Below are 12,371 nucleotides of genomic sequence, written 5' to 3' on the forward strand. Positions count from 1 at the left end.
AAATCATTACAGGAATCTGATACATTCATAAATAAGCAGTTGCTAAATATTAAAGGATGTTTCAGTTCAGTTTCAGTTTATTTTTCGTTCATAACAATTTGTTACAAAAAATGGTATACAGACAAGGGTCCCAAAGACAGGGACTGCACCGGGACCCTTGGATTAGAAGTTATATAAAAAATAAAGCGGAATACAGAGCAGAGAAACAAATTATGAAATAATCCCAATATAACCTAGAAACTGAGTGACGACACATATAAAAGACAAAAGGGAGAGGAAAGATGCACAAATAATGGTAATTCCACAGCTTCTAAATAGCAAAATACTATTGTAGGAAATTATTCAGAGAGCAAATATTTCTTGAGTTCATATTTGAAAGAGTATAAGGTAGTTGACAACTTAATGGAATATGGAAGACTGTTTCAAAGTTTAAGCGCGCACAAAGAGGGAGCCCTCTTTCCGTAATTAGTATGACATAAAAGCAACAAGAAATTTCCTTGTGCTGCACACCTTGTGTTATTGGGATTAAAAAGGAGATCAGAACTGACAAAGTTGTAAGAAACTTATTGAGTTAGTAATTTGAAAAATAAAATCGCTAAATCATAGTTAAACAAATCAGTAACTTGAATAATGCTGTTTGTACGTAGTTCTGAAGAGGCGTTAGTGAAAAAATGGCTTCGCGTTTTAATGCGGTAGCCTGATTTTGAATGTGCTGAATAGGGGAAAGATGACAATGATAACTTTGACCCCAAGAAGCGATACCATAAATGATATGATATGAATGAAAGCGAAGTATAACGATAATAACGCCTTTCTGGAAAATAATGCACGTGATTTGATTAGTGCTCTAATCCGAAATGCTGTTTTTTTGTTTGATGTGTGCAATGTGGTTAGTAAACTTTAGGTGAGGAGCTAATTTGATGCCGAGAAAAGAAACACAAGTGGAGGCAGGAATGTCATGCCCATTCAGAGTTATGGTCGGAGAGCAAGGTAAATGTCTCTGTGATGACTGAAATAACATGAATTGCGTTTTCACAGGGTTTATAACTAGAAAATTGGCGTTTCACCATTCAGTAATTTTTGACAGATCACTGTTAAGGTTCAAAGTTAGCGAAAGTAATGATTTATCCGAGAGGGCAACAGTCGTATCGTCGGCGTATAATAAAGGCAGGGTATAATTAAGGCAGTCAGGTAAATCATTTATATAAATAGAAAATAATAGTGGACCTAAAATTGAGCCCTGAGGCACTCCTTGATTAATAATGTTACTCCTGAGTCAGCCAACTTACCTGGACGTCGTCGCAGAGGACCAAGACGATGATTATGAACACCGTTAATTTTATAGCTGCGCCTTGCTTGTACTTTCTACTGCGTCCAAAGAAAGAAATTTATATGTAGAACAGAAATGCCTTTATTCACTTGCAATTATAGCATGATACTTCGTGCATTATTTTGAATAAAAGTCACATATCTTGAGAAAAGCAACTGCCACTTTATTCATTGCTGCCTCAGCTTTTATGTATAGAGCCATTAAATACATTTTATTGCGTGCTAGACACAAAGCATTTTGGTTTCGTAACGGCAATTAACGTAATATAGATCGCCGCTAAGAAGATTACCTTCCCTTACGTTGAGTAGTACTCCTCTCTTTTAGCATTTATTGTCGCGCAACACCAAATTCGCTGTTCAAGCAAATTTGGAAGGTGATGAACAGTGCAAAAGCTGTGTTCATAGTTCAGTTACCAACAGCACCGAGGTATTGTTTTGGCCGAGGGATGGCTAAGGTTTTCGAAATCGGACGCGGTGATAAAGAGTGAGGAAACTTTCCGCAGAGATAATGAGGCATGGTTTGACAGTTTCTTGTCCTACTGGGCACTGGCTTTCTGCAGAACTCGTACGAGTTGATCTGCTTCCTGCAATGCCCATTTCCATGCATATGTCTTGCTTGAATAAAGTAGGGTAAAGCAATCGTCGATGGTTAGCGCCTCCTGACCAACGCCGGTGCCCCAGAGGGCCACACAATATACTACAGACTCCTTACCAATTACCATAATTGTTTGGCCTAAATAAAGTGCCCTAAGCCTAGAAAATCACCGCATGGTCGCAAGCGAAGAATATGAACTTGAAATGGGCGGCTTCAACTAAATTGAAATTCGTGTTTCCGCTATTGTTATTGAGATTAAATTGAATTCCAACTTTCATGCGAAAGTAACTCTATTAGAAATACAAGCCACACTACACTAAATTTAGAAGAGAAAGTTCTAATCCTTTGGGATGATGACTTAATACTGAAATGTAAAATATTAGAGAGGTACTGAAGGGCATTTTAGTACTTGTATTGAACATAAAGGGCTTTTCGGCGAAGTCTGCGAAAACGTTCAAAAATCCTCGAACGAGTTACGAGAGAGCAAGTACCTCAGCATTGTGTGCTGCCCGTTTGAGCAACAGGAAATCATTTTAGCTATGAACATAATTGTTTAATTATCAACACCGAATAAAACAACTAGAACGCATTGATATAAACACAATATTTCCGAAGGAACATTTAAGACGATAAAGCATCGATTTAATCGCCAAGTGTGCATTAAATCTCCCATGCCTAACTTTCACCTCGGTAAATTTAATGCAGAGAAGATATCACGGTGGAAAGAAATTAAATAGATATTTCTGGATAGGCTCTACAAGCTGTACACTCAAGATATAGCGTTTAGGTCATTCCTCTGTAATTTGGGAAACAATTGCTGTTAAATATATGGCTATACGCTCATTGTAAAAAAAACATACGATCAGTTGCTCAAGAGGGCAACGATGATTTTTTTAAGGTTTGGCCCAAGTCAGCTGAAACACCATGTCGAAACAAAAAGAAAAACAATGAGACCAATATCCCGTTTAATATAAAAAAAATCTTGCCATATTGACACGCCTGCGTCTGTCTTCCACAGGTGACAGCAATTCTTCGTTCAACAAATGTTATCTCTCAGCGCGCAGGACGTGCCCGCGTGCATCGGAAGTTTCTCGAATATTATCGATGGTTCTATCGGCTATCTGCTGTCACCGAAGCTTGTGTAAGCTGTTTCCATGTGAGACCCAAGTTGTGTGTAGAGAGAGAGAGAGAGAGAGAGAGAGAAAGCCAGGGCAGGAAATGCAGGGAGGTGGACCAGAAGAGCACCCGGTTTTCTTCCCTACCCTGGGGGTGTAGAAAAGGGGAACAGAAAGAGGGAAAAGGGAGAAAATAAGCCCTGAATGCATGTGGTAGGGACACTATGCACACAGACACTATAAACGGTATCTTAAGCCGGTGCACTTCAAGTATTGTACTAGTGCACGATTCGCTTTTCGTGTCAGTGGCGGGTGTGGCCATGCTCCGAGTATCTTTGACTCGGTGAACGCTCTTGAGTCTAGTCCATGTGAAGTTGCCCGAACACAGAGGCGTTTTAGGTCGTATCGACGGCAGCAACACAATAGGTGCTCTATGGTTTCCTCGCTCCCACAGCCGTCGCACATCGGGCTCTGGGTCATTCCCAAACGATAGGAATATGCGTCACAAGCGGCACAGCAAGGTTGTTTGCCCGCGGGAAAGGCCAGATGGCAGTTGTAGCGGTAGCGTGGGGTCAAGCTTATGTAATCGGCAACTGAAGGCACTTGACCTCCACAGATCTTGTGACTTTGTGCATGTACGTCGGCGAAGTTCCGTGGCAGCGTCCTACCTCGCTAAAGCTTGGGTATCATCGAGGAAACGTCTCTGGGTATCATCGAGGAAACGTCGGGCAGCCTTGTCGGCAAGTTTGTTGCGGACGATGCTACTTTGAACAGGAAACCATTGAAATATAATGTTTTACCCTCATTCCATAGCATGGCGGAGCACTTTCCTGGTGTGAGATATCATCTGGCCGTAAGTTATGTGACACAATGCAGACTTTATACTGTGAGGAGCTGCCCTAGAATCACAAAATACGACCCATTTCTCTGTTGGCTTTTTGGTGACGTACGTCATAGCGGCTTGGATAGCTTCAAATTCTCTCGACGTTGGTGTACCAGGAGTGACAATTTCAATTAACTGTAACGACCTTAGGTCGAACGACGAATGCGGCAGTTGAGCTGTTAGGAGAGGTTGAACCATTGGTATATATATGTATGTGTCCATGATACGCCCGGTGCAGCAATTGGAGCGTAATTTGCTTTATAGCCAGCAATGAATTATTGTTCTTTTTTAATTCCAGGAACAGCAAGATTCACTTGAGGATATCACCAGCACCACAAGGGAGATGAAGGCTTCGCCGCCGGCGTAAAAGATGACGGTATGTACCCTTGATGAGCGCACTTGACTCTTGAAAAGCTCGCTTGAGGCTTCCTGGCTGGTAGGGAGGACAAATGATGGTCGGGGACCCTTGACAGATGGCCAATATGCGCTCTGAGATAGTCGACCGCTACATATGTCTGAATAATATGGTCTTCCGCGATGGCAATTGTTGCTGCTGTTGAGGTGCACCGAGGAAGCCCTAAACACGTACACAGGGCTTGACCTTGTATGCTCTCCAAAGCGCGAAATTTGGTCTCGCATGTACGTGGCAAGACTGGTGTACCCCAGCTTTCCCCGCACAGAAATTTGAAGACCTGAGCAATGGCAACTAACTTCTCCTTTAGATAGACGCAGCGAGGGCTCCACGAGAGGTTCCGGTCAATGATGACACCGAAAAAGCGATGCATCTTAACATAGGATACAACTTCACCATTGATTGAAGCAGGATACAATGACATTTGCTTGCACGTAACGCCAACCAATGCGCCCTTTTCAATAGACACCCTGAGGCCTTGTTCTCGGAGATAAGACGCCATCATGGAGGCCACCCGCTGAAGCCTGGCTCGCATCTAAAGCGAGTCAACTCAGAGGCCCCGATACAAATGTCGTCAACGTATATTGAGACATGAACTGTCTACGGTAAGCGCACTGCTAGTCGTACCAGGATGAAGTTCAACAAAATAGGGCTCAACCCTCCGACCTGTGGCACACCACGGCAGATGTAATGTCCTCAATTTGGGCCGTTTTGACTCTGTGAGAAAAGGCACCTCTCAGTCAAATAGTCCCAAATCCATTGATGGATGCGGCCACTAACTCCTACAGCCTCAATGAGTTCAGTATGGCCTCGTGGGCGACGTTGTCGCAGTTGTGTAGAACTTTATGGAAGAGCCAAGACCAACAGCAATTACTCTGCAACCTTCAATGACATGCATAAAAGCTGACACTCTAGGCCACCTTATCAAATTTCGACGGTCGCTGACTGTGTTCGCCACAGTCGTTGTGCTTTTAATGTAGCCTGTCTTTCCGGGCACATGTTCGCCCTGTAATGAGTGGCTTTCGCCTTTCACCGTTTTTTACTATGTTCTTGACCAGCACTCCCACGTAGCAATATGACAGATATGCCTTTCTTTCCTACAATGCCTGATCCTTGTACACGGCAGCATATACAGTCTTAGTAAATTATTTGCTATTGTGAAGCAGATTTATACAAAGCTTCACCTGAAGTCACTGCACGTTCAAAACGCAAAAGGACTAAGCGTTTCTGCGCTCCTCACGAATGCCTATCTGTATCATTGCCTTCTAAACATGTCTCGTAAGCCTAAGCATTTATAGCGTAAATTTGGTAGGCATTTTTCATATGTCGTTGATGATCGTCGGGCCTTTCTATAGGTACTCATTCGTTGACGCTATACCATGTCATCCACCGTCGAATTGTGCGCTCAGTCGTCTTGGGATGGAAGATTCATAGGGCAAGATGTGTCATATAGTGCGACTTCTGTGGAACATCGCTGTCGACGGGAGCCTTTTGCCGTATCCATCAGCTTCCCTGTGTCTAACCACTATGTCGTCAACCTCTTACATCAGCTCAGAATATGGGCGAATGCGCCGTCGTTGGGTTTCAGCGCAATCGCCACACAGCAAGCACTCCGCTGCGTGAAAGATTTTAGCAAATGGACTTTTAAGGAATGGCATCTCCAAACCGCTCGTTCTGGTACTTGAGGTCTTCGTGGAACCATTGAATCAGTTCGTTCTTTTAGTCACCACTTGTTGGTGAATCATAGATACCAATGCTAATATTATGCTGAAATTGTTGCAGCTTGAGACATATCTTTCTGGCAACGAAAGCAGTCCGAAGAACACATTCTTGAGTAACAGCACGCGGAAATATGTGTTCGTCACATGCTATTCATACTCGGAACGTCTATAGAACCTTTGTGTTGCTGTCAACTCGGTCTTCACCTTCCTCGAGCAAGAAAAAAATTGTTCTGGAAGAATCTTGACACCCGGTTCACTATATGGCTCATATAAGTGTTGAGCTACTCCTACATTCAATACAAGAGTCGCTACCATGGCAAAAATGGCCTTGTTTTTGTAAAACAATTTCTGCGGAAACATGTGCTTTGGCGGATGTTCCGTAAGCTTTTTGCTGCTCTTCGAATATGTTCGAATAAAGTCATCAACGTGACATTAACAATGCCAGCCGCTTTTTGGCGCACCACTCAGACCGCAAAATGCCATGACATGTATTTCAGGGGTGCGCGCTCCTTGACGACTCAGTTTCTCAGAAATGCTTTCTGCAAGGACGGCTCTGTGGCTACCATTGGTAAATTAGTTGGTTAAATGGTAATGTATTTTTTATTGTTCGTTAGCAACCACGCAGAGAAAATTTGTAGTGTAACATAAAGATCGGAATTAAACAAGACGGGACACTCGGCGAAAACTGGTGAGAGGAAATACTTCACGCTAGTATTACCGCCGACCATTTGATGCTGCGAGCATCGAAAAAAACAGACAATGTGAAATGAGGTTAACAGAAATCGCTTCATTTTTTTATTCTTTCCCGGCAAAAGTAAAACATCTGCGTATAAGTTAAACTTCGTGGCTTACTTCCATTGCCTAGCGACAGAAGAATAGGCGAATGACGAGCCAGATGCATGCGTCCGTCGTGAGACACACCACCGAAGCGCGCAAGACCAGCTGTGCATCTGAGCGTTGGCCTGTTCGCCGACCCACCTGCCTGTTTTTCTATATTTGCATTTAGACTGCTTCGGTGGGCTCCTGGCGAATTCTTGCGTTCCTTCTGAACTTCGACATGGCACAACTGCACTATTAGACTACTGCAACGTGAGAAATTTTGCTCGACAGTCTTAAGCCTGAAGCTGCCGTAAGCCGTGCCGTAAGCCTTATTTCAAGCAATCAGGCTTACGGCACGGCACCTAGGCTAGACTTGTGACGCAGTTAACAGGTGGCCTAGGTCAGGGTAGGTTTTTTGAATTAATAACTCATATTGGGAGATCTTTCGACACTTTCTATGAGCTCCAATATTATTTTACCTTATGTCGGCAGTTTTTGGCCACGCTAGTGTACCTGGACGCTGTGACGCAGTTTCGCGTGTACTGAATCTTTCTGCGACAAGTTTTGGCGCTTTCTCTTATCCCAAACATTATTGTAACGAATTTGGTTACTTGTGATAGTCTTGAAATGCAGTGGGCGCACGTGGCGCTGTCAGGCGGTTAGCGAGAAAGAGCTCAGCCCTGGTGCGCAGTTAAGTTTAGCGCTTTAATGCACTGACAAGACAAGTTCGCGGTGCTTTCTCTGACGCCAAATACACTTGAAAATTGTTTTCGGTGCTTTTTTGTTGCGTATGATTCACGCTCGCCGCGCCTAACGTGACGCAGCAAAAAAACAGCTCGGCCATGGTGACAAAGTTAGTTTGGCGCATACTTAATATTACTGCGACACGTTAGTGACAATTTTGATGACCCTGAAACAATTTAGGGTTTCTTTCGGTACTCACGCTTGTCGAAAACGCGACGATCAATTGCCAATAGTGATCATACGGGAGTCTATTGCTTGCGCCTGCAGAACACGTACACGATAACGCCAAGGAGATACAACGCCAGTAACTTGTAACTCAAATATTCTGTTTTCTGATGGACTGAAAACGGGCTTTGCACCCACGCATTTGTCTTGTGTGCGAGTAGAAGGAGTTCTGCGAACGTCCAGCATGGTCTCTTTGAGAGCCAATGCTGGGGTCACCTCTGTATATTCGTAGCATACTATCCCGTCGGTTGTAGCCAAGTTCTGGAAATGAACAGTAGCCAGTGTATTCGCGATCTTAAAATGCAGGAAGTAAAGGCCGGGAGAAGGGAAGTGCTTGTAAACAAGATATTTTCATGGTATGTACAGTACTTTCGATAGAATAAGCGCCAAAATTGATGGCACACAAGAAGAAAAACAGACAGGACAAGGCGCTTGTCCTGTCTGTATTTCTTCTTGTGTGCCATCAATTTTGGCGCTTATTCTATCGAAAGCTATGAACCAACTAGCCCCACAACGTGTTTTACTGATGTACAGTACTTTTCGGGATGAACAACACACACATATTTCGTCGAACATTTTGGGCAATAATACAGCTCTGAACTGGTGCCAAGATGGTTACACGCATGTCACAAGAAAAATGTAAGAGACTGCAAGTCGCAAGATTACTTGGATTATTTAGACACTTGGATAATTAAGTTACGTAAACGGCGAAGAGAATACTTCGTTTTCTGAACCGTTATAAGATTCCGCCCCTGTACCTCATTACGCTTTATTTTGAACGCGGCGACACCGCAACGAAAGCGAGCACACCAACATGATTGTTATCAGTGGCAGAGACATCGTTATCTTCATAAGACATTGCTCGCGTTAAAAAAGAATGACGAAGCATGTAAAGAAAGAGCAGATTTGTCAGCAGGCGAAGGAAAAAGCGCACGACATCTCGCACCTACACGAATAGGACGAGAGGAGGTGAGCTTTTTATGCTCTCACGCGACTGTCGCAGTGCTCGGCGCCAATTGGTGCTGCCACTCTACTGCAGCTGCGTTCTGCCGCCGGCGGCGTGCCGTCCGCCTGTTTTCCCGCTAGTGTGTATGCGCCTTACCATTCTTTCCAGGTTGTGTCCGCACTCTCAAGACTGCTTATCGCCTCGCATCGAACGCCATTTTCGAGAGGATGCACCAGCTTATGAAAGCGCTCAGCGTCGCGCTGACAATAGCGTTTTACAACGGCCAATGGTGTTGTTTTGCCTTCTATATACCTTACGACTATAGTTGTTTAGTCAACACAGTTTACGGCTACAAAATCCGCTTGCCGGTTGATGTCATCGCCGCCACTCCCATACCACCTGTTACTGATCAAGCTTATTTCGACCAGCTTCTGCCGACTTACACGCAAATATTCGTCATTCGCCAACTTCCACCCCCACGAACCCATGTGACGATTACCTGCGATCAATATCGCAAACGGCAAACCCTTATTGACGAGGCATGTCGTACACTTGAACCTCACTATAATAGTAACTTTCCAGTCGTCAAGCTTTAAGATTACCTCTTCGCCTCTTTGTGTAATGGTCGTGAGGACGTAGTCCCACTCGCAATAATCAAATCTCCCCGATCACGAGCTTGTCCACCTGAAGGACGTTTTAAGATACCACTACCCGCCGTGAGTGGCTATGGCGTTAGGCTGCTGAGCAAGAGGACGCGGTATTGAACCTTCGCGACGGCGGCCGCATTTCGATGGGGGCGGAATGAGAAAACAACCGTCTAGTTTTTTATCTGTATGTTAATGAGTGGTCGAAATTTCCGGAGTTCTGCTAAGGCATACCTAATAATGAGAAAGTCGCTTTGGCAGGCGAAACCCTATACATTATTTATTAATTTGTAGTTTAATGGACCACTGTCGTTTGTTTGTAGACGCTGAAGCTCATCTGTGGCGCCTTTTTCGTCTTCTGGTGCGGGCTGGGGTCAACCACCTGAAGTGTTGTCTAGATAGGTTAGAAGGAAAAGGAAGCCAAATAAATACCGGGATGATCGGCAGATGTGTCTCGCATAAGAGCTTAAAAAAAGCTGCAAAGTTCTTAGTGTGTTTGCTACAGCACATACTAATTTCTATAGTTCACTTGTTCCTAGTCACTGCTGAACAAGTCCTAGGAACAACATCAGTCACTTGTGGTTTCGTTTTCAAGTCACCAACGTAATTTCTTTTTTCCACATCTTCCTTCTAGTTTAATAAGGATGTCTCTCTTAAAAACTAATATACATGCAACAACGAATTAGTTTGTTAAAATTAGCAGTGGTACATTCGACGCAAATAATTTTTCTACGGTGCCGAATTTTCTATTGTTTTCTACACACATGAGAAATTATACATATTTCTTGTCGATAACGACTACCAAATTTCCTCAGCGGTTGGGTTGGCATAACCTTTCTATAATGAAAAAGTGGGTCCAAACGCTGCAGATGCAGGCAGGAGTAGTACTTCTGCTGTTGAGGCAGTGGTAATGAGCACGCCGGCGTGCGCCAGCTTTGCACGCCAAGGAGACGCCCTAGCCCGGTTGCAGCATGGCACGACATAAGCGCCTAGAAATCTTCCTAGTTGGCGGAGGGAAATTCAGGGGAATTGGTTATTCCCTCTTAGAAATATTTGTTTTAGCTCAAGCGCTAAAACGCAAGCCAACGGAAACGAAGCTTAAGTTGTTCTGGCATCAGTTGCTTCGCCCTTCGTTGTTATCTTTTGCTCTGCTCAGAATGGGACTGCTCACCTTTCTGTCACAAATGCTTCAGATGACAAGGAGCTGGAACGCATGGAACCAGAGGCAAATGTAATGGCAGGTATAGCTGTTCAACTTTTCCTGGTGACCGCTTTCTCACCAGCCAGCAAATGTTGAATGTTATTGCCCAGCGCAACACTTACATGCATCATTAAAAATTTACGCGAATCTTATCGTTGACTCTGTCTGTTCTGTATGTACATTGTCAAAACGTACGGTACTATTGTCGAGGGATTTTTTTTTCTTTTGCAAACATTAAGCGATACTACTGTACAACAATAACGGCAAGTGACAGCAGGACTGCGCATTATTTATTTAATACGTATATTTTACGAACCAGTTATACTTCCGATAGCCAGGAGGTAGTCTCTATAGCTTCACGATACGACTGCGCACTCGGGTTTTCAACCGCGGTTGCTGCATGTCAGCGCAGGAAGAACAGTTACATGCAAAAATTCAAACATTTTTTTTTTCTGTGAGCGTGATTCCCATAGATAATTATTGATGCATGACGAAAGCTACCATTCCTACTGACCTTGACGTCACAGTATTGTCAGTGACTTGAGGTCTTACCTCAAGATACAAAACTCAGTGTAAAAATGAAGTGTCTAATGTCTTTCAACCAAGGACATTATTCACATCAAGCAATACCTTACATGATGCCGAGGGCCCAACGGAAAACACGGCTGTGATTTTACATTTGGCAGTCTCGCCTCCGCCTTACCACGTTAGCGGAAGAGCAACAGTGAGAATAGGTGCTACTACCTTTACCTGATCTGATGATCAATATATTAAACCGAAAACGAAATACCAAATCAATATTCCTCGCCTATAAAAATAGATATTCTTCAATCTGTCAGAAGCATCAATCTTAGTACTTCGAGCGGTTTTCTTCAAATAATAATAATAATAATAATAATAATAATAATAATAATAATAATAATAATAATAATAATAATAATAATAATAATAATAATAATAATAATAATAATAATAATAATAATAATAATAATAATAAAATACTATTTTTGAGCCCACTTCAGAATGCTCGCCTCTCGCTACGATCTGTCATTAGCCTTGTCTTTCGATAGCTGATCCGTACTTGCACCTGCAAATTTCGTAATTTCTTCACCACGCCTACTTTCGTGCAATCCTAAACAGCGCTTCCCCTTTGGTGGCACCCATTCTGCAGCTTCATTGACTCTCCGGCTATACATCCTACGCCTTACATCGCCTGCCAAGCATCATTTTCTTTCTCCTAATATCAGTTATACTATTGACTACTCCCATTTATTATGTCATCCACATCGCTCTCTTTCTCTCTCTTAACGTTCCTACGCCTAACATTCTTCCTTCCATCGCTATTTTCGCGGTCCTTGCTCTCGAGCTTATTTGTCAGGAACTAAATTTCTGCACCATATGTTAGCGTCGGTAGAATTCATTGATTGTACACCTTTTCGATGATAGTGCTAAGCTTCCAGTCAGGACCTCGCGATGTTTGCCGAATGCAGCGCAGTGCATTTTAATTGCTCTCTAAATTTCCTATTTAAGATGTGATTACTTGACGTAGGCAAATTATTTCTTCACAGGCTCTATGGAGTAACTGGCGATCCTGTGAGGCTACTTCCTCGCCAGACTATTGAACATTATCATCGTCTTCTGCATGTAATCTTCAACCCGACTCTTACAATTTATCGGTTAAGGTCCCCAATCACTTGTAATTTATCGCAAGTGTTGCCGAACAAGCCAATGTCATCT

The 12,371-nt window shown here is 43.3% G+C and overlaps 1 long non-coding RNA gene across 4 annotated transcripts in view; it reads right to left on the reverse strand.

Annotated features, from left to right (window-relative positions):
- Positions 1–1,289: 1,289 nt before the first annotated feature.
- Positions 1,290–12,371, reverse strand: part of LOC142586948 (uncharacterized) — a 72,166-nt gene continuing 61,084 nt past the window's right edge. For 2 of the 4 annotated variants that reach the window (XR_012829313.1, XR_012829310.1), the window contains one exon: positions 1,290–1,365. This is a non-coding gene — a long non-coding RNA (uncharacterized LOC142586948). Of the gene's footprint in view, positions 1,369–12,371 lie in introns of all 4 variants that reach the window. The other 2 variants (XR_012829312.1, XR_012829311.1) reach the window with 1 other exon arrangement.

The sequence above is a fragment of the Dermacentor variabilis genome, chromosome 7 (genome assembly GCF_050947875.1).
Source record: "Dermacentor variabilis isolate Ectoservices chromosome 7, ASM5094787v1, whole genome shotgun sequence".
NCBI classification, from domain to species: domain Eukaryota; kingdom Metazoa; phylum Arthropoda; class Arachnida; order Ixodida; family Ixodidae; genus Dermacentor; species Dermacentor variabilis.